Here is a 26027-nt window from a genome sequence, read left to right as displayed (position 1 = left end):
CCACATTGTTCTAGTTTAAAGCTCTCCTGATGAGTGTAGCAAGGCGACTTCCAAATACATGTTTTCCAGTCTTCGTAAGGTGCACCCCATCTCTAGCAAGTAGTCCATCGTATAGGTAATTCATTCCGTGATCCAGAAATCCAAATCCTTGTTGACGGCACCATCGACGTAGCCAGTTGTTCACCTGTAGAATCTTATTCCACCTCATTGTTCCATGGCCATCCACTGGGATGATGGATGAGAAGACCACCTGCGCTCCCAATTCTTTCACTTTCTTGCCTAAGTCTTCAAAGTCACTGCAGATGGTTTCCAGGTCCTTTCTTGCGGTGTCATTTGTCCCCACATGTATTAGCAGGAATGGGTAGTGATCTGTAGGTCTGAAGAGTCTTGATATCCTGTCAGACACATCTTTAATTTTTGCTCCTGGAAGACAGCACATTTCTCTTGAGGTTATGTCTGGTCTGCAGATAACGGCCTCTGTTCCTCTTAACAGGGAATCCCCCATGACCACCACTCTCCGTTTTTTCTTCACAACATTCTTCTTTCTCCATCCAGGAGGATTCTGACGGCTTACAAGGTTATTCATTGCTGGCAAAGTCTTATTTTGCTGTATTTCTTCATGGTTCTCCTGCGTGAGAGCCTGGTACTGGTTCCTGAGCAGTATGGGTGCTGACTGCCTCTCGATCCTCCTGCTTCTCTGATAACGGCTCTGATAACTGTACTGTATATGTAGCAGGCCAAGTACCATAAATGTGTGATCACCAGATGACTTAGGACTCGGTCACTCTGCTGTATGTTGTCTCATGAGAGAGAATCAGGACAACTATGGTAATGATACTCGAATCAAACTCTGTCTGAGTTGGATCCGACTGTCATCTGAGTGTGATCCGATTCTGCTGCATGAGCGAATCGTGTCCCAGATGCGAAGAGGGTGGAGAACTTAAGGGGGTATTACCATCTCCCAGATCCTATCCCAATATGTAGTAGGTATAATAATATTAGCAAATACTTCCAATTAAAAATGTAGCATAGTTCTTCTGATTCGCTATGTCTCCTTCCACATCAAAGATTTTAAGATATCAAGCAGGGGCCTAACTCTGAATGCACAGGTAGTATTTTCTTCCTTTCCTGGGTGCCTTTGGGGATTTAAAAGTGCCTTTGACACACAAGATGACACCATTATTATAAACTGCAGATACTGTAGGGTCATAGGATGAAAGTTATTGCAGCCAGTAACATTCACGAAACTACAATACCAACATTAAACAAATAGACATATTTTGTTTTCACGCAAATTCGAACATTTTGAAATTTGAATCGTAATTTCCATAAAGAAACCTAATCCAGCACTATTTCCCACACTCTTGAAGCATCGGAAAGTAGGCAAACATCATTTTGCATTACCGTGTGGGGTTCCCCATAATTCTCTTTCTCCTAAATCACATATATGTGGTCACTAGTGATGAGCGAATCCGAACTGTAGAGAGAGAGAAGCCCCCTAGCTCTTACTATGACCATTTTACAGCACTTTTACAGCATCAAAGTTCGGGACCCCATTGACTCCTATGGGGTTTGGGTTGGGGTTCAAGTTCGAGTAGAGTTATGGTACCCGAACCGAACTTTGGACTAAAGTTCAGTCGAACCTGAACATCCTCGGGTCTACTCATATCTAATGGTCACGTGATTACACAGAAAAAAAAAGGGGAAACATGACAATGTATTCATTGTACAATGTCACAGTTGGCAGTGCGCAGTAATATAGATTGACTTCATTCAAAATTTCTGAGGGACACTCGTGGCTAGAAGATATTGGTGCTCTGTAGTAGGGGATGTCCCTCCAAATAATACTGCAAAATTTCACGACACTCACTTGAATATACAATTTAATGTTTTATTAGCAATTCAGCATATTAGAATAGAAATGACGGACAATGTTTCTGTCTGTCCCAGACCTGGATCATGGCCTATGTCTTTTGGTTCATAGCAGATACAGGGGCTGACTCACATTAGCCATAGATTGAGGAGTGGTTGTTTCCCGAAGAAGAAGTGCTTGACACCTTGAAACCCGTTGAATAAAAAACACAAGTTTAATAATATCCTTCAATAATCAATAGCATGGAAATTATCCACCAATTTCTCCTGATCTTCGTTCTCATCAGTTTTGATAAACCCGTAGATCCACCGCAGCTAAACATCAACTTAAAAGGCATAAAATCATGGATCAGGTTAGTATAATCTGAAAAAAATACATTTTATTGTTTATCGGATGAGACCCTATTTGTGCTATTTTCTCCCTAGAGGTTCTATATTAGCCCTAGCATGGCACAGTAGTAGAAGCAGGACATTAGTGATATCGACTATCCATATTTAGGTACACCTTGACGTGGTGGTTTGATGCCTTTTGCACTTTTCGACCAAAAATGTTAACTAAGTGCCTACGATTTTGTGGAGTTCTAGTATTCATTAATCGCAATAAAAAATATATTTGGGGGTTTTTGCTGCAGTATTTACAGTGCTGACTTTTTTTTTTCCAAAAAGTGCATGAACACCCCTTTAATTCTTTAAAATCTATACATTTTACATTAATAGTGTATTTTAGAGCAGTGCACACATGACATATTGTTCACAGTGGAGCCAGTGAATGGATGCAGCATTGTCGAATGCTTTTAATTTTATATATTAAATGACCCTGAAGATTTCCGGCTATTTTAAACCTAAAAAGAACTATTGATTGCATAAAAAAAAAATCCAAATATAATATTCGGTTGTAAACACTCAAGGCTCATACAGAGACATAAAAAGCTTTTACAATGCCGGCCAGAAAAAGGTTTATACAAACAGTTGGATCTCACCGGAAACAAAGGAACTTTCACCTTAAAAATCTACAAACATTTCTCAGCAGGCAACTATTGTTTTAAAGAAAAATATATCAGAAAAGTGTAATTTTAGCCATTTGATGCGCTTTAATTATAAGTGAACAATCATTTGTCGAATATTTAAGCATTTAGATGTTTACAAATTGCCCATATTAATATATCCACAAATGAATTTCTATTTTAGATGTGATGCACCTAAAAGACAACCTGCTGCTTTAATTAGTGGAATAAAAAGAAAAAGAGTGAAAATTGCATAGTAAAAAGAGCAGATAGCTAGTAAAATACACATTTTAATAGCACATTAAAATTTGATAATAGTTCTGCTTCATTAGTCGATTTCTCTAGAGAGAGGTTCCAGGTAATATTACTTACAGCCAGAAGCTTTAGTAATGAGATGTAAGTCTTGGGTACAAGTTGAAAAAAAAAATCAATTGAAGGAGTCTGTGATAAATATGTTTGGTAAGTAAAATATGGGTTGTCCCTTTAAGAAAGACCCCTCATCTATGACTCATCTGCTTTTTCTTACTTAAAGGGTATATCACTATATTATAGTTTGCATATTGACATAATATTTATTTTATTTGATTATGTAGTGCCATTAATTAATTTATTTTATTTGTATTCACTTATTTTACTCACTTATATAGCGCCATTAATTCCACATCGCTTTACAGACATTTTGGGCACTGTCCCTATTGGGGCTCACCATTTAGATTCAGTATGTCTTTGGAGTGTGGGAGGAAACCAGAGACACCAGAGGAAACCTAGGAAAACACGGGGAGAACATAAAACTCCTTGCAGATGTTGTCCTTGGTGGGATTTGAACCCAGAACTTCAGTGGTGCAAGGATACAGTGCTAACCACTGAGCCACCATGTTGCAAAATATAGTATATATTAAAAGTTGAGTATTGTATTAATTTTTCTGCAACAATGCTGCATCCAAACCTGTGTTACGTTTTATGGAGTGGAGGTAGAACATGCGCATCACTGCTCCATCCCAGACAAGGCTCTGTAGAGCTTGGTTCCTGGGTTACAGGGTCCCATTCTTGGGCTCTCCGGAAGTCCTTGCAGTCGTATACCCAGAGATCAGTAATTGCTATAATGGGAATAACTTTTTAAAAACCATGTGTGTTTTTTTTACTTTATTAACCCCTTCATGGCCTTTGACATACCCATACATCATGGTTGGGAAGGGGTTCCCGACCTTTGACGTATGGCTGTGCCTTGGCGATCATGCCGGGAACATGAGTTCTGCCAGCGTGATTGCCCCCTTGAGCTAAGCTTACGTGACAGCCGAGCCCCGATTCTCATAGTCAGGAGCGGAGCCTGCACCACCCTGGGCTTTTTAACCCCCTAAATGCCATGCTCAATATCGATTGCAACATTTAGGAGGCTACGAGAGAGAGGAGCTCCCTGTCCAGTGCAATCAGCACCCCCGCAACATCATCGCGAGGGCACGCCTCCGGGTCAGTCAGCTGTGGCAAGCCTGTTAGACCATGCCTTGAGCATGGTATAAGAGGCTTCTGTCAGTGAAGCAGTGAAAGGTATAATGCATTGCAGTGCTGGTGTATTGTGATGCATTGTACTAGCGATCAGAGTAATGAAAGTTAAAGCCCCCGTAGAGGGATTAAGTAAAAAAGTTCAAAAAAATTGTAAATATGTTTTTTTTCAAAAAATCACAAAATAATGAAAAAAAAGCTATTTTACCAATAAATACATATAGTTATATTTGGTATTGTGGTGTCTGAAGTGACCAGAACTATAAAACTGTCCCACTATTTAACCGCCAAACAAAAAGTGGAATAAAATGCTATTAAAAAGACGAATATAGACAAAAAAGGTACCGCTGAAAATGTCATCTTGGCCCACAAAAATAAGCTGCAGCTTCATCAGCGGAAAAATTAAAAAAGTTATAGCTTTTAGAATAAAGTGATGCAAAAATAATTCTCTTTTCTATAAAAATAGTTTTTTTGTGCAAAACCAGCAAAACATAAAAAACTGATACAAATGTGGTATCGCTGTAATTGTGCTGACCAGAAGAATAAAGCTGCTTTATCAATGTTACCACACGCGGAACAGCATTAAAAAAAAAAAAAAAAAAAATCCTGAATTGCTAGTGTTTCTTTATTCTGCCTCCCAAAAATCAGAATAGAAAGTGATCAAAAAATGTCATGTGCTCGAAAATGGTGCCAATAAAAACGTCAACTCATCCTGCAAAAAACAAGCCCTCACAGGGCTCTATTGGCAGAAATACAGAAAAATTATAGATCTGAAAATATAGCGATGCAAAACTTTTTTTTGTAAAAAAAAATGCGTTTCATAATTTGTGACAGCAGCCAAACATAAAAACCTGATATAAATTTGATGTCGCTGTAAGCGCACCGAAGCGAAGAATAAAGTCGTTTAATTACTTATATCGCATGAGGAACGACATAAAAAATAAATAAAACGAATTCTTCCCCTAATAATGTTTTGTTTATTCTGCCTCTCAACGATCACAGTGTGGCTGGGCTCACACTTATCCTGTGCTCTATGTTGAGCGCTTACAACGGGGTTTCTGTGTAAATCTCTGAAATTCCCGATGCAGATGCAACCCACGAAGGAAGACTTCCTATAATGAGGCAGATGGAGAAACTGTGTGCGATGTCTGGCCTATGATCCGGTGGTGTCCATCTTCTTAGGCGTCTTTTTAGGGATGCACAAAAGCATGGTCGGCCTCAATTTTGTGCACCTCTGAAAAACTGGACACCACTAAACAGAGACCAAATGGAGTCCAGAGCAACTCCGCCTTCCTCATTAGTGAATGGATCCATTGAAATCTTTCGCTCCTAAATCCCAATGCCCCCCTCCCTTCTGAGCCCCACAATGTGCCTAAACCACAGTTAGCATCCACATGTGTTACATTAATATAGTGAGGAGTAGAGATGAGCGGTGTTCGACTACAACTGTTCGCCAATCTCAAATTCAAGCTGTTTTGGGCGCTGTTCGAGTCCTTCGATGAACGCGAACGATTTGCAAAAAATTCGGCTGTTCGAGGTTATGTTCGATAACTGTTCGTACACCAAAAGCGTAACTGGATTTTTTCACATCATGCAGGGATTGTCTGCCACGTACTGTAATGCCACAGCCGTGGTGGTTGAGGCATTACAGTGGTTGCCCAAATCGATGGGAACAGTGCTCACAGTGAAACATGAAAAGCCGGCAATTCAGCAGCGGCATACACCGGTACCCGACAATTTAGAACAGAAAGAATAGAGCATCACACATAGATTAGATAGATAGAAACATGTCAGTCACATACAGTACAGACCAAAAGTTTGGACACACCTTTTCATTTAAATATTTTTCTGTATTTTCTTGACTATGAAAATTGTACATTCACACTGAAGGCATCAAAACTATGAATTAACATATGTGGAATTATATACTTAACAAAAAAGTGTGAAACAATTGAAAATATGTCTTATATTCTAGGTTCTTCAAAGTAGCCACCTTTTGCTTTGATGACTGCTTTGCACACTCTTGGCATTCTCTTGATGAGCTTCAAGAGGTAGTCACCGGAAATGGTTTTCACTTCACAGGTGTGCCCTGCCAGGTTTAATAACTGGGATTACTTGCCTTATAAATAGGGTTGGGACCATCAGTTGTGTTGTGCAGAAGTCTGGTGGATACACAACTGAAAGTCCTACTAAATAGACTGTTAGAATTTGTATTATGGCAAGAAAAAAAGCAGCTAAGAAAAGAAAAACGAGTGGCCATCATTACTTTAAGAAATGAATGTCAGTCAGTGCGAAAAATTGGAAAAACTTTGAAAGTGTCCCCAAGTGCAGATGCAAAAACCATCAAGCGCTACAAAGAAACTGGCTCACATGAGGACCGTCCCAGGAAAGGAAGACCAAGTGTCACCTCTGCTTCCGAGGATAAGTTTATCCGAGTCACCAGCCTCAGAAATCGCAGGTTAACAGCAGCTCAAGAGACCAGGTCAATGCCACACAGAGTTCTAGTAGCAGACACATCTCTTCAACAACTGTTAAGAGGAGAGTTTGTGCAGCAGGCCTTCATGGTAAAATAGCTGCTAGGAAACCACTGCTAAGGACAGGCAACAAGCAGAAGAGACTTGTTTGGGCTAAAGAACACAAGGAATGGACATTAGACCAGTGGAAATCTGTGCTTTGGTCTGATGAGTCCACTGTGCCTTTGTGCGACGCAGAAAAGGTGAATGGATGGACTCTACATGCCTGGTTCCCACTGTGAAGCATGGATGAGGCGGTGTGATGGGACACTGTTGGGGATTTATTCAAAACTGAAGGCATACTGAACTAGCATGGCTACCACAGCATCTTGCAGCGGCATGCTATTCCATCCGGTTTGCGTTTAGTTGGACCATCATTTAATTTTCAACAGAACAATGATCCCAAACACACCTCCAGGCTGTGTAAGGGCTATTTGACCAAGAAGGAGAGTGATAGGGTGCTAAGCCAGATGACCTGGCCTCCACAGTCACCAGACCTGAACCCAATCGAGATGGTTTGGGGTGAGCTGGACCGCAGAGTGAAGGCAAAAGGGCCAACAAGTGCTAAGCATCTCTGGGAACTCCTTCAAGATTGTTGGAAGACCATTTCCGGTGACTACCTCTTGAAGCTCATCAAGAGAATGCCAAGAGTGTGCAAAGCAGTCATCAAAGCAAAAGGTGGCTACTTTGAAGAACCTATAATATAAGACATATTTTCAGTTGTTTCACACTTTTTTGTTAAGTATATAGTTACACATGTGTTAATTCATAGTTTTGATGCCTTCAGTGTGAATGTACAATTTTCAAAGTCATGAAAATACAGAAAAATCTTTAAATGAGAAGGTGTGTCCAAACTTTTGGTCTGTACTGTATATAATAAGTACAGTGATTGTGTTGATTACTGTACTTGTCATTTAGTGTTAAAATAAAGGATTTATAAAAAAAAAAATTGGCGTGCCATTCCCCGTAATTTTAGCCTCTAGAGGAGGTTAAGCAGACGGCTGGGGCAGATGTTTGAAGCCTGGGAAGGGGGTAATACCAACGGAGCTTCCCAGGCTACTAATATCAGCCCCCAGCTGAATACCTAGCCTTTACTAGCTATTAAAATGGGGGACCCAAAAAAAAATGACGTGGGGTCCCCCCTATTTTAATAGCTAGCAAAGGCTAGGTAGACAGTTGGGGGCTGATATTAATAGCCCAGGAAGGGTGCCATGAATATTGGCCCCCTCCCAGGCTAGAAACACCAGCCGTCAGCTGCCCCAGAAATGGCGCATCCATAGGATGTGCCAATTCTGGCACTTAGCCTTGCTCTTCCCACTGCCCTGTAGCGGTGGCAGTGGGGTAATAGGGCTGGGGTTGATGTCAGCTTATAATGCCAGCTGACATCAAGCCCAGGTTAGTAATGGAGAGGCGTCTATAAGACACCCCTATTACTAACCCCATAGTCAAACTTAAAAGAAACACAAACACCCAGAATAAAGTCCTTTAATTGAAATAAACACACAATTTTTAATGTTCTAAATTAAACCATACTTACCGTCATGCCCATTCCAGCTGAAGCCAATGTCTTCTGCAATAAAAGTAAAATAATAAACCAACCTCATCCTTACCTTTCCATGGTTCCCAGGACTGCTTCAGCTCTGCTACATTGACATGACAGGCTGGATCGTAGCAGAACGCTGCCATCCAGCTTGCCATGCCGCAGACACTGAGAAGCTCCTCAGTGAAGCTCCTCAGTGTCTCGCTGTGACGGCATTCAGATGAGCCGAGTTCATATCCAATGAACTCAGCTCACCTCATGCATGTCACTGACAGTGTGGGAGAATTCTCCTGCGCATGTGGTGAGCAGGAGAATTCTCCCACGCTGCAATGGCATTGAGATGACAGGCTGTATCGCAGCCGAGCGCTGCCATCCAGCATGCCATCCTTCATAGACACTGCAGAGCGCAGGCATGCTTGCACTCTGCAGTGTCTCTGAATTATGACAAGCTGGATGGCAGCGGTCAGCTGCGATCCAGCCTGTCATCAGAATGCCATCCCAGTGTGGGAGAATTCTCCTGCTCAAGCGCTGAGCGCAGGAGAATTCTTCCACACTGGGATGGCATTGAGATGACAGGCTATATCGCAGCTGAACGCTGCCATCCAGCTTGTCATCCTTCAAAGACACTGCAGAGCACAGGAATGCTTGCGCTCTGCAGTGTCTCAGAAGGATGACAAGCTGGATGGCAGCGGTCAGCTGCGATACAGCCTGTCATCTCAATGCCATCCCAGCGTGGGAGAATTATCCTGCTCAAGCGCTGAGCGCAGGAGAATTCTCCCATGCTGTCAATGACGTGCATGAGGTGAGCTGAGTTCATTGGACATGAACTCGGCTCATCTGGATGCTGTCACAGGGAGACACTGAGGAGCGCAAGCATGTCTGCACTTCTCAGTGTCTGCGGCATGGCAAGCGGGATGGCAGCTTTCTGCTGCGATCCAGCCTGTCATGTCAATGTAGCAGAGCTGAAGCTGTCCTGGGAACCATGGAATGGTAAGGATGAGGCTGGTTTATTATTTTACTTTTATTGCAGAAGACATTGGCTTCAGCTGGAATGGAAGTGACGGTAAGTATGGTTTAATTTAGAACATTAAAGAATTGTGTGTTTATTTCAATTAAAGGAATTTATTCTGGGTGTTTGTGTTTTGTTTAACTTTGACTATGGGGTTAGTAATGGGGGTGTCTTATAGATGCCTCTCCATTACTAACCTGGGCTTGATGTCAGCTGGCATTATAAGCTGACATCAACCCCAACCCTATTACCCCACTGCCACCGCTACAGGGCAGTGGGAAGAGCGAGGCTAAGTGCCAGAATTGGCGCATCCTGTGGATGCGCCATTTCTAGGGCGGCTGACGGCTGGTGTTTCTAGCCTGGGAGGGGGCCAATATTCATGGCACCCTTCCTGGGCTATTAATATCAGCCCCAGCTGTCTGCCTAGCCTTTGCTAGCTATTAAAATAGGGGGGACCTCACGTCATTTCTTTGGGGGTCCCCCATTTTAATAGCTAGTAAAGGCTAGGTATTCAGCTGGGGGCTGATATTAGTAGCCTGGGAAGTTCTGTGGGTATTACCCCCTTCCCAGGCTTTAATCATCTGCCCCAGCCATCTGCTTAACCTCCTCTAGAGACTAAAATTACAGGGAACCCCACGCCAATTTTTTTTTTAATAAATCCTTTATTTTAACACTAAATGACAAGTACAGTAATCAACACTATCACTGTACTTATTATATATGTGACTAAAATGTTTCTATCTATGTAATCTATGTGTGATGCTCTATTCTTTCTGTTTTAAATTGTCGGGTACCGATGCTGAATTGCCGGCCGGCCTTTTTAAAGAGACAGGTGCATGAAAACACTATTATTTTTTTTAATAAATCCTTTAACACTAAATGACAAGTACAGTAACCAATACTGTCACTGTACTTCTTATATATGTGACTGACATGTTTTTATCTATCTAATCTATGTGTGATGCTCTATTCTTTCTGTTCTAAATTGTCGGGTACCGCTGCTGAATTTCCGGCCGGCTTTTTTAAAGAGAGTGTCTTCTGAGCAGTTTGTCAGCTTTTGGACATCTTTGAAGGTGTTTTCTATGTGTTTTTGTTTGCCTGCCATTGTTTTTAACGGTGTTAAACGGTGTTCTAAGGTGTTCGACGAACATCCCGGTGTTCGCCGAACTGAACCGAACCCGAACACTACAGGGGTGGCTCAACACTAGTGAGGAGAGCCCACTTAATTTATGGGTGCATGTCTCCAGAAGCACAAGCTAGGCACAATGTATTGAGCGCTACAGTGCATTGGGCACAACAATGGCATGTCTGCAATTTTCATTATGCAACTTCCACTACTTGTCGCTTCTGGAAAACGCCCAAAGCGTAAAAATCATCTCTGTACCGATAGATTAAATCCCAGAGGGGTGTAAATTCTAATAAAGGGTTACTTGAGGGGGTATCCACTGTTTAGGCACATCAGGGGCTCTGCAAATGGAGCCCGCAAAGTATTCTAAAAAAATCTGTGCTGCAAAAGTCAAATAGTGCTCCTTACCTCCAAAGCCCTACCGTGTGGCCAAACAGTACTGTACAGCCTTATATGGGGTATTGCCACATTCAGCAGAAATTGTGTAGCAAATTATGGGGCTTTTCTTGCCATTTCACCTTGTGAAAATAAAAGATCTGAAGCTAAAGCAGTATTTTAGTGATAAAATGTAATTATTGGTTCTTCACCACCAAATGGTATACAATTCTGTGACACAGTTGTGGTGTCATAATGCTCACTGCATCACTAGATGTATTCATTAAGGGGTGCAATTTTTAAAATGGGCTCACTTACAAAGGATTCTGCTGTTCTGACACCACTGTTGCTTTACCAATATGAAATAACCATTCCAGCTAAATCTGCATTTCAATATGATGCTCCTTCCCTTCTGAGCTTTTCACTGTACCTGTAAACTAGTTTCCAGTATATAGGATATCAGCAAACTCGAGAGCAATTGCGTAACAAACTAAATTGTCCATTTCCTTCTAATATCCCTTTTGAAAATTATAAACTTGGTATAAAACATTTAATTGGAAAAAAATTAATTTTTCATTTCCGCAGACCAATGTTAAAAAATTCTGTGAATCATTTGTAGGTTTAAACTGGTCACTACACCCCTAGGTGAATTTCTCAAGAAGTTTATTTTCCAAAATATGGTCACATGTGGGTTGTTTCTGCTGTTTTTGCACCATAGCAGCTCTTCAAATGCGACATGACACCTGCAGTATTCTTTTCCTGCCAAATTTGCACTCAAATAGCACTTCCTTCCGAGGCCTGCCATACACCCAAACAGTTTTCCACCACATATAGGGTATTGGTGTACTCTGGAGAAATTGTACAACAACAAATTTTACAGTCAATTTTCTCCTGTTACCCTTGTGGAAATGCAAAATTTGGGGATAAAGCAACATTTTTGTGGAAAAAATGTGATTTTTTTTTTCATGGCTCTACTTAATGAAATTCTGTGAAGCACCTGCAGGTTCAAGGTGCTCACTACTCCTCTAGATAAATTCCTTGAGGGGTGTAGTTTCCAAAATAGGGTCACTTGTCGGGGGTTTCGACTGTTTAGGCACATTAAGGGCTCTGCAAACACGACATGGCACTACTGTCTATTCCAGACAATTTTGCGCTTCAAAAGTCAAGTAATGCTCCTTTCCTTCGGAGCCCTGCCATGCGCCTAAACAGTAGTTTTCCATATGGGATATCGATGTTCTCAGGAGAAATTGCACAACAAATTGTATGGTCTATTTTCTCCTGTTACCCTTATGAAAATGCAAAATTTGGGTCTAAAGCAACATTTTTGTGGGAAAAATATGATTTTTTTTTTCACTGCTCAACTTTATAAAGTTCTTTGATACACCTGTGGGTTCAAGGTGCTCAACATACATCTTGATAAATTGCTTGAGGGGTGTTGTTTTTTAATTTATTTAATTTACTCATTTATATAGCGCCATTAATTTCACAGCACTTTACAGACATTATCGGCACAGTCCCCATTGGGGCTCACAATCTAAATTACCTGTCAGTATGGCTCTGCAAATGCTACATGGCATCCGCTGTCTATTCAATCCAACTTAGCACAACAAAAATCAAATGGTTCGCTTTCGCTTCCAAGCCCTTCCATGCACCCAAACAGTAGTTTTCCACCACATATGGTCAGAAAAAAAATATTTTCATTGTTTCCTTCTGCATTGCTTTAATTCCTGTGAAGCACCTGAAGGGTTAATATACTTCTTGAATGTGGTTTTGAGCACTTTGACGGATGCAGTTTTTAAAACGGTGTCACTTTTTCTGTCACACAGGCCATGCAAATTCACTTCAAATGTGATGTAGTTCCTAAAAAAATGTTTTTTTGTAAATTTTGTTGGAAAATGTTTGAAAAATGAGAAATTGCTGATAAACTTTTAACTCTTCTAACTTCCTAACAAAAAAGAAATGATTTTTCAAAAATGACGGTGATGTAAAGTAGACATGTAGTAAATGTTATTTATTTAACTATTTTGTGTGATATAACAATCTGTTTTAAGAGCATAAAACTTGAAAATTTTGAAATTTTCTAAATTTTTCTCAAAAGTCTGATATTTTAACAAATAAACACAAACAATATTGACCTAAATTTACTTCTAACATAAAGTAAAATGTGTCATGAAAAAACAATTTCAGAATCACTGGGATCTATTGAAGTGTTCCAAGAACATAAGGGCAGTTTGAAATGACTCTCCTATGCCAAAGGACTCTAGTAGTAGCATTGGCAGCCTCTATTGTACACATGCCCATGAAGTTATTTCTATCTTTGCATGGTTTTTATTGCTACAATGCATGTAAAATGACAGCAGCATAACATAGCAATAATAACAACAGCTACAAACTAATCCTGGAGGGACTTTGTGGAGCAAACAACAGCTGGCACTGTATTAACTGTTACAATTTGTTAATATGTGTGCAGCTCCTCTCAAGACTGAACTGTATGATCTCTGAGTTTTCTTTTTATGTTAGTTCTTCCTTTTAGGGCTGACTCACCTGAGCGTAGACTCTGGGCCGATTATGTTAATGACACTTGGATTGAACTCCGATAAAAGTTTAATCAGAGTGTCAGTTTAGTGTGATCTGATTCTCTCCAATGAGAGAGGCGTCGTAGCACAGGTGAGGAAAAGATGAAGATCAAAATTTCTCCATCTTCTACATTGTGTTTGGCCACAGAAATAAAACAGTGCTCAGATGTCATCAAAGTACAGTCGAAAGATTTCCACGCAGCCATAAACTTGAATGGGTGCGTGACATCCGATTTGCGCTGCAAATCGCAGCATGCTGTGATTTTTTTTCTCACCATGGACCACCTACCATGGACCTTCCAGCTGCTACATATGCCAAATTATGTGCCACCAAGAGTAAAACTTTGTGCCACATAATTAGGAGTTTGTCACAGAAATACCAGACAGAGAGGGGTCAGAAGATTGCGGTGTCTGGCTACATGTGTACCTGCTGTGCAGATTTATCTTGTTCTGGTGTTGGAAGAGTTAAACTGTCCTGCTTGTCTAGAGCTCTCTGTCCTGACTTATCTCAGCTATTGTGAGTTTTTCACTCCCCTCGGGTATAAGTACTCACCTCTTAGCTTGGGTAGTTGCCAGTGATAGCTTGCTATACTTTGTATTTGGTTTGGGAGCTGTGAGCCTTGGACAGAGTTTAGGAGTCATCTCTGCAGACGACTGTTTGGAAGTTTGTTTGGTGTTATCCTTCTCTCCCTTTTTGGTTTGGCTCACCCTTCCTCTCCCATTATATACTATTCCTTAGTCTGGGTGCACTGAGAGTGATTGCTGTTTTCTTTTACTCTTGTCTGTTTCTCTGTGTGTCTGTATTATAGAGCAGGACTAGCATTCCTGCTGCCTCACGCATTAGCCAGGGCCGTGCTTAGGGCAAGACAGGGATAGGAACGTGATCGCCATACGGGGTGTAAGATCCCGTCTAGGGATGTCAAGGAGCTCAGGGTTATGGTTCAGGGGTGCCCCTTTAATCTTTCCCTATTTGCAGTGCTTTTTTCCCATCCGTCTCGTCATGCGCCGTCTTGCTCCTTAGTGGAGCATGACAGAAACTGGATTAAACAGTTTAAACTGTTAAACAGCACCCCTTACATCTACATGAAGGTAACAGAAAATGAAGAGACATATCACGGACATCTGCAAAATTCACGATTTTCCATTTATTTCAGATTCATAGTGTTAAAAATTGGTTGCAAAAGTGCAAATATTGTTGAAATTGAAATTGTAGAAACCTATAGCATACGTCCATATTTCTTTTATATTGGGATAGAACAGGCATCAAGTCCTATAAGAAAAGCACGGAAATATGATCTACTTGTTGCAGCAACTTTGCTTTTCTCAAACAACTTCATAAAGATTTTTTCCAACTTTTGAAAGCCATCTAAACAACTACACAAGACAGCCAGAATTGGACAAGGAAAACCTGATTGAATTAGTAACAGTCTTGGAAATAGATAATTAATAAGTTTAATGCTATTAATGATGCTAATTAAATCTTCCTGGCTCCAGGGCGGTCAATGTGGATAGGCGATCTGAGTATAATTAGCTCATTTGTAAATTGAGGTCTGCTGACTTCTATCTGACCTTGAGAGTTGTTTACAGTGGACCTTCCTGTCACTCTGCGACTGTGGCGCTGTCACCGCTCATTCATCACATGACTGACAGCGTCCATCAACAACATAACTTCCATCAAAGCCGAATAGCCTGTTAGAGAGGAAAAATTATTTTTTTTTTTTAGCTCTGCATAAACCCGAAATTAAAAAAGCATCTGTAGCGCTCTTATAATATGCACACATAGGGCGTCTTCATTTATTGAGTTCTAAAAAAAATGTAAATATATTCTAATTTAATATTGAAAAAAATAATATATGATTTTTTCTTTCTGCAGAGGACGTGTTTAACGGCTTCCGGCTAGAAGTATGAGGCTGTATATCAACACCATGCATCATTTAAAAAAAAAAAATAATAATATATTCAGTATTAAACATTGGGAATGTGGAGATGAGGCTGTGACCTAATCTCATTACTGTTACAAACTGCTGCTGTAAATGCAGATCTGAAAGAACGGTATGTACTGCCGCGTGAACCTGAGTTCATTTTTTTACTGTTTGCGGAATTAGAGCTTAAAACTCAGCTCTAGGTCTGGTAATGTTATTTTAAAAAGATATTGGTAATATTCAATTTGCATGTTATTTTGTGATTCTGTAATGTACTTAATGTGCTACTGATAGTATGGCATATTTAGCAGCTATAAATGAGGACAGTATTGTGAAGAGGATGAAAGAGGACTTGTCACCAGGCCAAAAGTTGTATTCCTTTTTTTTTTATCTTTTTTTATTTTCTTTTTTATTAAATGTGACAAACAGTATCAAATGATTACAAAGATATGGGCTTTTTATAGTGCATCCAATATACTAGTTTTTATGGTGCTCACAGGGTAAATATGCAGATTAGCCCAAAGATACACCCCCAGTGAATTCTCTGAGCAATGCCCCCTTGTAAAGACTGTAGGAAATCGCATATTGGGTTTAAATTAAAACTGGTCACTTTTGATCTGGTGACGGGTCCACTTTAAAGGGAATCAGATTGAACACACTTTGCCTGAAGTTACACAGCATAGACGCTGTCAGTCAAGCAGGAGGAGGTGGTGCTGAACAGGGAGTAGAGCTGGAATGACAGAGGCTTCAAATATATTGATTCAAATGCTGATTTCTCAGCCATGTAAAAGTATTGATGGACTTGTCTTTGAAAGGGCTACATGCAGATATGAATAGTTTGAGGGTGAAATCCTGCTGGCAGATTCCTTTTAAAAGGGTTGCACAGTGTTAGAAATAAAGACTGCATGGTCTGGTCTGCCTCAATGGGAAACACCAGAGAATGGAGTGAAATGGGTTGAAGCTGCGCTGCTGGTGAATGATGATGGAAGAGGAGTCAAAAATCCAGAAATGCATCATCATTCATCGACAGCGTGGATTTAACCCATTTCACTCTATTGTCTGATGGTTTCCAAGCCGTGGGTCTGCAGCAGCCTTGAGCCTTTTAAGTGGTTGTGATCACACAACCCTTCCAGGAGAGAACCATTGCCTACAAACCCGAAAAAAGACCCTATTGGGTATATTGTCCTTCCAGCTTTTTACCCTATCTTTCAATGAGAAACACAGCACTTACATACAGCTTAGCACAACACACCACTTACACTCTCATACAGTCTTCTTCTGTTCTTCTCTTAAGCTGGCCTAACACATTAGATTACTATCAGCCAAACAATCATTATGCAGTTATCTATTTCTCCCAACTCCTCCATACGCAGTATCCCTCGACCATGCGTTCCTGTGTTCTCTTTGGGTTGAGCAGAGTAAGCCACTGCCACAAACATCTGTCAGCTGCTTATCTGCTCATAAAACAAGAGGAATAGGTAATTGAATTCCACCCATCTAATTAATGCCCCATAATCTGTCTGGGTACAAACAAAAGAGGCCCCCCATACACATTATATGGTCAATTAATCCCATTGAAATCATCAGGTTCATACATCCTTTGTCTAATGTGGATGGGTTTCTTAAATATATTGACCTAACCAGAACTTAAAGGGTTTTCCCACGAACAAAAGTTGATTTTAATCAATAGATCTTGGAATAATAATAACTTCTACAATTGGATGTGTTAAAATATAATGTTCCTGTGCTGAGATAATCTTATAAATGTGCCCCTGCTGTGTACTGTGTAATGGCTGTGTCCTACCATGCAGGAACATGGCCTGATCATACCACAGCTCCTTGGCAGGGGAGGAACCAAAAGAGTATACAGACATTACAGCATGGGATCACAGCTGATTCTTTCTGTGAGGTAAAACATTTCTCTGCCTGTTTTTAAACAATGTTTTACTTCAAAGAAAGAATCAGCGGTGACCCCCTGCTGTCCTGTCTGTATACACTTTTGCTTCCCCCTGTGCCCAGGAGACGTGGTATTATCAGACCATGTTCCTGTACGGTCAGACACAGCCATTACACAGCACACAGCAGGGGCACATCTATAAGATTATCTCAGCACAGGGACATTTTATTTAAACACATCCAATAGTGGAAGTTATTATTATTCCAAGATCTATTGATTAAAAACAACTTTTGTTCATGGGAAAACTCCTTTAGCTAGATATGGTCCCATGGCCATATCTGTACTGCTCCTTTAACAATATCTGTATATAACCGTGTCTAGGGATCATTACACATTGTAATCTTTTTTGCTGTCATTCTAACTTTCTTAGCATTCAGGCAGATATGGTAATATTATATAATGACAATGGGCATTATCATCAGAAGCAATGTACCCTTGTAGTATAGCAATAAATCGGCATCTACCAATAATCAGAAGTTACAACAATGACACTTGGTTAGTATCTTACCGCTAGAAAATTACAAGCATTTTATGCAAAAAAAAAGCAATATTTTGACACTATTTTCTATGTATAGTAATTGTAGTGTTACTCATAGTTCTTGCATAGATTTACATTGATATAAGGTTACATTTATTGTATTTATTTTTCCGGTTTTATATTGTGTTGTTTGTAAAAGTCATACACTCGCAGAACCTCCCTACATGATAGAAATTGCATAATTGCCAACATTTTCTCAGGAAGTTTAAGCCCCGTAACCCCTGGTAGCACCCCAGCCCCTCTTTGTAACATCCATTTTTGGGTAGGGTTAGCCTAAACCTTGACACATTCTGCCAGGAGTCCGGAGAAGTCACAGAAAGATGGCAACTATGACATCATGCCACCAGATTTTCCATCATTACAGCAAAGCATTAAAAGAAAAATTAAATTATTCATTTGTTTAGAGTCCATATACATTAGAGGTATCAGACAGAAACCCAACAAATTAAGCATTTCTCCCAGAGGCATGGCTATATGCGCACAGAGGAAGCAATAATGCATATGCCAATATGCCAATGTGCCTATGTACCAGTGTGGTAGTGCATTCCAGAGCCATACTACCACTTAAGTCACCAGTATTATCAATGGCACATGGAATGTAAGGGGGCGTTATAACTTTTTCATTGGGACTTGGAAGCTTAACAATTTATAGGGCAGCTGTTATGTTCTGCTACCAGAGCTAAGGAAAGAGAGGAGATCTGTCCCTACTATAGGACTCAGCTGAATCCCTACGATGTAACAGGGAACCTGATCCTGCGATCAGACCTGCTAAAGTCCTAAGCTAGTCTGTACGAAGACCTATAGATGTGGGGGAGGAATCCCTACAAGTACTAAGGACTGGGAGGAATATGGGACACCTCCTAACAGAAATAGTAGCAGACAGACGAACAAACAAAATATAAAGAACATAGAGGTCCGTAGACCAAGCAAACTAACAGAGCAAGACACAGAGCACAGGCTAGCTAGAAAGTAGATATACAATGAAGTCCAGCAAAGCCAGAAGGGCGGAGCAGGATTAAATAGGCCAACAAGGTCATGTGACCAGCAAAGGAAAAAAAACCTAACAGCAAGGTTCTAACAGTACCCCCCCTTCTAAGAGGATCCTCCGGATCCCCTAGGACCAGGCTTATCAGGAAATCTCCTGTGAAACGCTCTGATAAGTCTGGACGCGTAAACATCATCTGACCTCACCCAAGAGTTATCCTCGGGTCCGAAACCTTTCCAGGCCACAAGATACTGCAAACTACCTCTATACCGTCTAGAGTCAAGGATGCGAGAAATTTCATATTCCCCGTCCTCCACCACCGGAGGAACAGAGGCAGAGGCGTCACCATCCGACACAACAGCTTTTTTTAACAGAGAGACATGAAAGACCGGATTAATTCTCCAGGAGGTAGGAACCTCCAACCTAACAGCAGATTGGTTGACAACCTGAAGCACCTTAAAGGGCCCTACAAACTTGGGACCCAATTTCTTAGAAGGAATCCTCAACCGCAGATTTCTAGAGGACAACCAAACCATGTCACCAACAGCGAACAAAACCTCCTGTCGTTTCCTATCAAAGTAGTCTTTAGATTTTCTGTTGGCCTCCTGAAGATTACCACGCACATCCGTCCAAACTCTTTCCAAATCACCGGAAAAATTCTCCTCCTCAGGCACGGTAGATCCCAACTTGGAGAACGACCCAAACGACGGATGTCTCCCAGAACAACAAAAAAAAGGCGAACAACCAGCAGAAGAAGATGTATGATTGTTCAGAGCAAATTCGGCAAGTGGCAGAAACTCAGACCACCCCTCTTGATTGTCTGCCACAAAACAACGCAAGAACTGCTCAACATCCTGGTTTTTCCTTTCTGTCTGGCCATTAGATTCAGGATGATATCCGGACGAAAACGACAAATGAATTCCCAACCTGTCACAAAAGGCACGCCAAAAACGAGCCACGAACTGAGGACCCCTATCAGAAACAATGTCAGTAGGAACGCCATGAAGTCTGACAATTTCCTTGACAAAGGCCTTAGCGAGAGTTTTAGCGCAGGGCAGTTTGATGAAGGGAACCAAGTGACACATCTTGCTAAAACGGTCCACGACCACCCAGATGACAGTAAAACCCTCAGAGGGGGGAAGGTCAGTTATAAAGTCCATAGCCAAATGTGTCCAAGGAGCACTGGGGACCTCCAAAGGACAAAGCAACCCCGCAGCAGGAGTATGTGAGGACTTAGATCTAGCACATACAGTACATTGGCGTACCCACTTAATGACTTCCTTCTGCCATCCAGGCCACCAAAAACTGCGACCCACCAGTCTCTTGGTCTCAGAGATTCCGGGATGACCTGCCAACCGAGATTCGTGACACTCAACAAACAAATCTCTCCTAAAGGTCCCAGGCACAAACAACCTCCCATGAGGAGTGTTAGATGGGGCATTCTCCTGAGCTTTAAGAATCTCATCTTCCAAAACGGAGTCTAAAGCAGCTATCACAACACCTTCTTGTAAAATGTTTTCCTCTTTCTCAGCACCGACTATGGGAGAAAAACTGCGAGACAAGGCATCCGCCTTAACATTCTTAGTACCAGGGATGTAAGTAACGGAGAAATTAAACCGCGAGAAAAACAGTGCCCACCTAGCCTGACGGGCATTCAGGCGCTTGGCAGCGTCAAGATATATCAGATTTTTATGATCCGTAAGAACCTGAACGGGAAATTCCCACCTTCCAAGAAGTGGCGCCAGTGTTCAAATGCGAGTTTAATAGCCAATAATTCCCGATTACCAATATCGTAATTCAATTCAGTCTCCGAAAATTTTTTTGAAAAAAAGGCACAGGGATGTAATCCATCCCCGTTATCCTGAGACAATACTGCGCCAACCCCCACAGAGGAAGCATCAACCTCAACCAAAAACGGCCTAGTAACATCAGGCTGCATAAGGATGGGAGCAGAGGTGAACCTCTCCTTGAGATACACAAAAGCTTCAATGGCCTCAGAAGACCACTGAACCGCATCAGCACCTTTCCTGGTGAGATCAGTCAGAGGTTTGACAATACTAGAAAAATTTTTTATGAATTTTCTATAGTAATTGGCGAAACCCAAAAACCTCTGTATCGATTTCAAACCAATAGGCCTAGGCCATTCCTGCACAGCCTGAACCTTAACCGGATCCATCTCAAAACCTTTGCTGGAGATAATGTAGCCCAAAAAACTAATTCTCTGTACAGCGAACTCACATTTCTCCAGCTTAGCAAAAAGCGAGTTGTCCATTAATAACTGTAATACCTCACGCATGCTCCGCCAATGAGACTCCAGATCTGGCGAATAAATCAAAATGTCATCCAAATACACAACCACATTTTTACCGATCAAAGGTCTAAGGATGTCATTAATCAGATTCTGAAAAAATGCAGGAGCATTAGTAAGACCAAAAGGCATAACCAGATTCTCAAAATGACCCACAGGAGTGTTAAAAGCAGTCTTCCATTCATCACCCTCCTTCATGCGCAACAGATTGTATGCCCCCTTAAGGTCAATTTTAGAGAACCACTTGGCCCCCAATAACTGGTTAAACAGATCAGGAATCAATGGCAGTGGGTAAGGATTGCGTACCGTAATTTTGTTAATCTCACAAAAATCCAGACAAGGACGTAAACCGCCGTCCTTTTTTTTTACAAAAAAAAATCCAACCGCCACAGGAGACTTAGAGGGCCTAATGTGACCGGCGGCCAAACTTGTCTGTATGTATTCCTCCAAAGCCTTTAATCAAATGACCAGATTTTCCGCAATAGAAACACAAGCCTTTCGAAAAACGACGGTCTTTTTCTTGAGAGCGAGGTGCCACCGATCCAATCTCCATCGGTTCACCACTGTTAGTACACACATTCTCATAACCAGAAACTGACATAGCAGAGGATTTGCTCTCATTAACCCTAGCACGCAGTCTTCTATCCACCCGTATAGCTAATTGCATAGCCTGTTGCAAATCCTCAGGTGTAGGATAAGCAATTAGCAGGTCTTTAACCCTTTCACTGAGCCCAGCAAGAAATAGACTTTTCAGAGCAGAATCGTTCCACCCTGTTTGAGTGGACCAACGACGAAAATGTGTACAATATTTTTCGACATTACCTGATCCTTGTTTTAAACGTCTCAACTCAGTCTCAGCTGATGCGACACGGTCAGGATCATCATATAATAGTCCTAAAGCAGAAAAAAAACTATCCACTGATCTGAAGCATGTATCACTAGGTTGCAAAGAAAAGGCCCACTCCTGAGGCTCTTTGCGCAAAAGTGACATTATGAACCCTACGCGCTGGGATTCATCCCCAGAGGACTTGGGTCTCAAACTAAAATACAATAAGCAAGCATTTTTAAATGAAAAAAATTCTCGATGTTCACCAAAAAATAAATCCGGCAAACATACCTTAGGCTCCAAGAAATGTGCTCCAGAACAGTTACTCACGTGCTGACGGAGCTCGGCCACTTCCAGAGAGAGTCCCTGCAGGTGTTTAGCCAAATCCTGAACCGACACCATGATGGAACAAAAAAAATCTTTCCTTAGAGAATTTGCTGGCTGGACTTACTGTTATGTTCTGCTACCAGAGCTAAGGAAAGAGAGGAGATCTGTCCCTACTAAAGGACTCAGCTGAATCCCTACGATGTAACAGGGAACCTGATCCTGCTATCAGACCTGCTAAAGTCCTAAGCTAGTCTGTACGAAGACATATAGATGTGGGGGAGGAATCCCTACAAGTACTAAGGACTGGGAGGAATATGGGACACCTCCTAACAGAAATAGTAGCAGACAGACGAACAAACAAAATATAAAGAACATAGAGGTCCGTAGACCAAGCAAACTAACAGAGCAAGACACAGAGCACAGGCTAGCTAGAAAGTAGATATACAATGAAGTCCAGCAAAGCCAGAAGGGCGGAGCAGGATTAAATAGGCCAACAAGGTCATGTGACCAGCAAAGGAAAAAAAAACCTAACAGCAAGGTTCTAACAGCAGCATATTTAACAATTGATTCCGATGGAATCATCCAACATACCGATCTTTTTTTCAGTCCCGTTGCCTACGGCTGAGTTTGCATGTATAGATTTTTCTCTTAATCAGATTTACTTTCCCATAACTCAACCCATCAATTACCAAGAATCCATTTACTAGCGCCGCACTAACACAATAATAAAAAGGATGTACTAAACTATTTCAGTAAAGGGAATATTCCTGTACCCTAAATGATTAGGTTTATTTGGTCATTCGAAATGAAACAAAAAAGAAAATGGACCACGGCCAAAAGAGGTAACAATACTGTAACATCACAATGACCATTACAAATCCTTATCAGATCTCTTAGGCAACTTCTCCCTAATGTACTCCATATATTGCTGACCCCCGAGGATCTCTTCCAAAAAAAAAATATTATTTGTGCTTTTTTGTTAGCAAACATTTACTCAACTTTTTACTTTGCCATTTGTCCATCCAACATGGCCCATACTGAAATTTCTTAACTCTAACGGTTTTCCAATTCGGTCTTGTCCAACTATTATTATCTTCATAGGTTTAACCAAGTATTACTTACCATATATTTGCCACAGATTTTAACCACTTTCTCAAAGAAGCTTTAAGCATTAATATTTTTTGTCATTAAATGTTTGTATATGTGTGTGAGAGTATTAATATACTCACCTATCGCTGCTTTCTGTGGGATTCAGCGACATTTTCTCCTCTTTACAGTGACATCACGCAATTCAGACTAGCCGTCTCACTCTTTGTTCTATGCATGAGCCAGAAATCTCTTTTACAGGCCACGTTCACACGATCAGTATTTGGTCAGTATTTTACATCAGTATTCATAAGACAAAAAAACGAGTGGAACAATCAGAGAAAAGTATAATAGAAACACGTCACTACTTCATAATTTTTCACCCACTCCTGGTTTTGGCTTACAAATACTGTAGTAAAATACTGACCAAATACTAAATGTGTGAAGATAGGCTTACACTGAGGCTATGGGGACTTATTCTGATACTCCATAAACTTACATTGTAAAAGCCACTTCTGGGTCACATAAAGCACAGCATGACCAGAAGAGTCTACAGAGTGGTGATGTCACTGAGAAGCGGAGAACAGTGCTGGACATGGGAGAAAGCGGCGGAAGGTGAGTATATTAATACACTCACACTACACACTACTATACACCTGTCTCTGCTCCCCTCGCCCTGGTACACTCATATTTGTGTACTGTGATCCCATGTGATCGTCTGCCTAGTCCTATATAAGGCCCACCAAAACACGCACAACAGGATCTTGGTATTAAGACCCTTAATTTCTTCCAGTACCTGCTCCGTATCCATACCTACTTTTCAGTGTCTGGTCTGCCTGCTGTCCCCAATTTTTGCAATCCTTGTATCCTTGCATCCCGCGTACCTTACTTGCTGCACCAATGTGCTTCCAAGTGATCATCTGCCCAAGCCAATATAAGACCCTCCAAGACACACACCAGTGTCTTGATATTAAGACCCTTAATTTCTTCCAGTACCTGCTCCATATCCATACCTACTTTCTGTTGTCTGGTCTGCCTGCTGTCCTTGCATCCCGCGTGCCTTACTTGCAGAGAAGCAGAGAAGAATGGTGATGGACATAAGAGAAAGCGGCAGTAGGTGAGTTTATTATTACACTTACACTACACATTACTACACACTTGTCTCTGCTCCCCTTACCCTGGTACACTCATATTTGTGTACCGTGCTCCCATGTGATCGTCTGGCTAGTCCTATATAAGGCCCACACCAGTGTCTTGATATTAAGACCCTTCATTTCCTCCAGTACCTTCTCCATATCCATACCTACTTTCCGGTGTCTGGTCTGCCTGCTGTCCCCAGTTTTTGCAGTCCTTGTATCCCTGCATCCCGCATGCCTTACTTGCTGCACCAACATCCTTCCATGTGACCATCTGCCTAGGCGAATATAAGACCCACCAAGACACACACCAGTGTCTTGGTATTAAGACTCTTAGGCTGCGTGCCCACTATGCATTCTTCAAGCGTTTTTGCAGTGGAATTTTCTCAGCGAAAACGCTTAAAAAACGCTTGGTAATAAGTGCCCCATTGTCCCCAATGATAATCCGCATGTGCCGTGCACATGCTGGAGAAATTTCCGCTGCGGATTATCATTGTGGAAAAATACGCAGCATGTCCATTAATTTTGCGGACACGCAGCGTAATTGCCGCCATTGACTTGCATTTAATCGCATAATATCTGCATGAGTACATGTGCACATGCGGATATAAAGCGATTCAATGTGCGGATTGTACCCAGGTCTGGAGAAGAGGAGACTCTCCTGCAGACTTGGGTACCATAAAACCTGTTAAAAAAAAGAATTTGAAATAAAAAATAAAGATTATACTTACCTTCCGATGGCCCCCTGTGTTTTCTCCGCTACGTCCGGTCTCTTATACGGCTCGCGATGGTCTAAAAGGACCTGCGGTGACGTAATTTAGTTATGTGACAGGTCACGCGACCGCTGACGTCGGCGGTCGCATGACCTGTCACCTGACTAAATGACGTCACCGCTGGTCCTTTTAGACTACCGTGAGACACGGGGAGACCGGACGCAGTAGGAGAAAACACCAGGGGCCATCGGAAGGTAAGTATAATCTTTATTTTTTATTTTTTTACCATTTTTATTCTTTCTTTTAACTATTACTTGGTCACACTATATAAATCCATGCTGGTTGCATGGATTTATATAGTGTGACCAAGTTGTCAAGCACTTTTCCAAGTGATGGATAAAATCGATTGGAAAAGCGCTTGATAACCCACATGCAAAAATGCATGCAAAAACGCTTGACAAACGCTTCTACCTGTCAGTAAGGCTATGTGCCCACGATGCAGAAATGAAGCAGAAAATTTCTGCAGCATTTCTGCATCTCCCTGGCAGAAAAAAACGCATGCAGATTGTGCATGCGTTTTTCCTGCAGAATACATGCGGATCCACATGCGGGTTCACATGCGTTTCCGCGTGCAGATTGACAAGCACTTTCCAGGCGATAGCATCACTTGGAAAGTGCTTGACAACTAGGTCACACTGTATAAATCCATGCAAA

This window comes from Phyllobates terribilis, unplaced genomic scaffold (genome assembly GCF_046119375.1).
Source record: "Phyllobates terribilis strain yellow unplaced genomic scaffold, ASM4611937v1 Scaffold_10__3_contigs__length_209671492, whole genome shotgun sequence".
Classification (NCBI taxonomy): Eukaryota; Metazoa; Chordata; class Amphibia; order Anura; family Dendrobatidae; genus Phyllobates; species Phyllobates terribilis.
Note: the sequence above shows the minus strand (reverse complement) of the source record.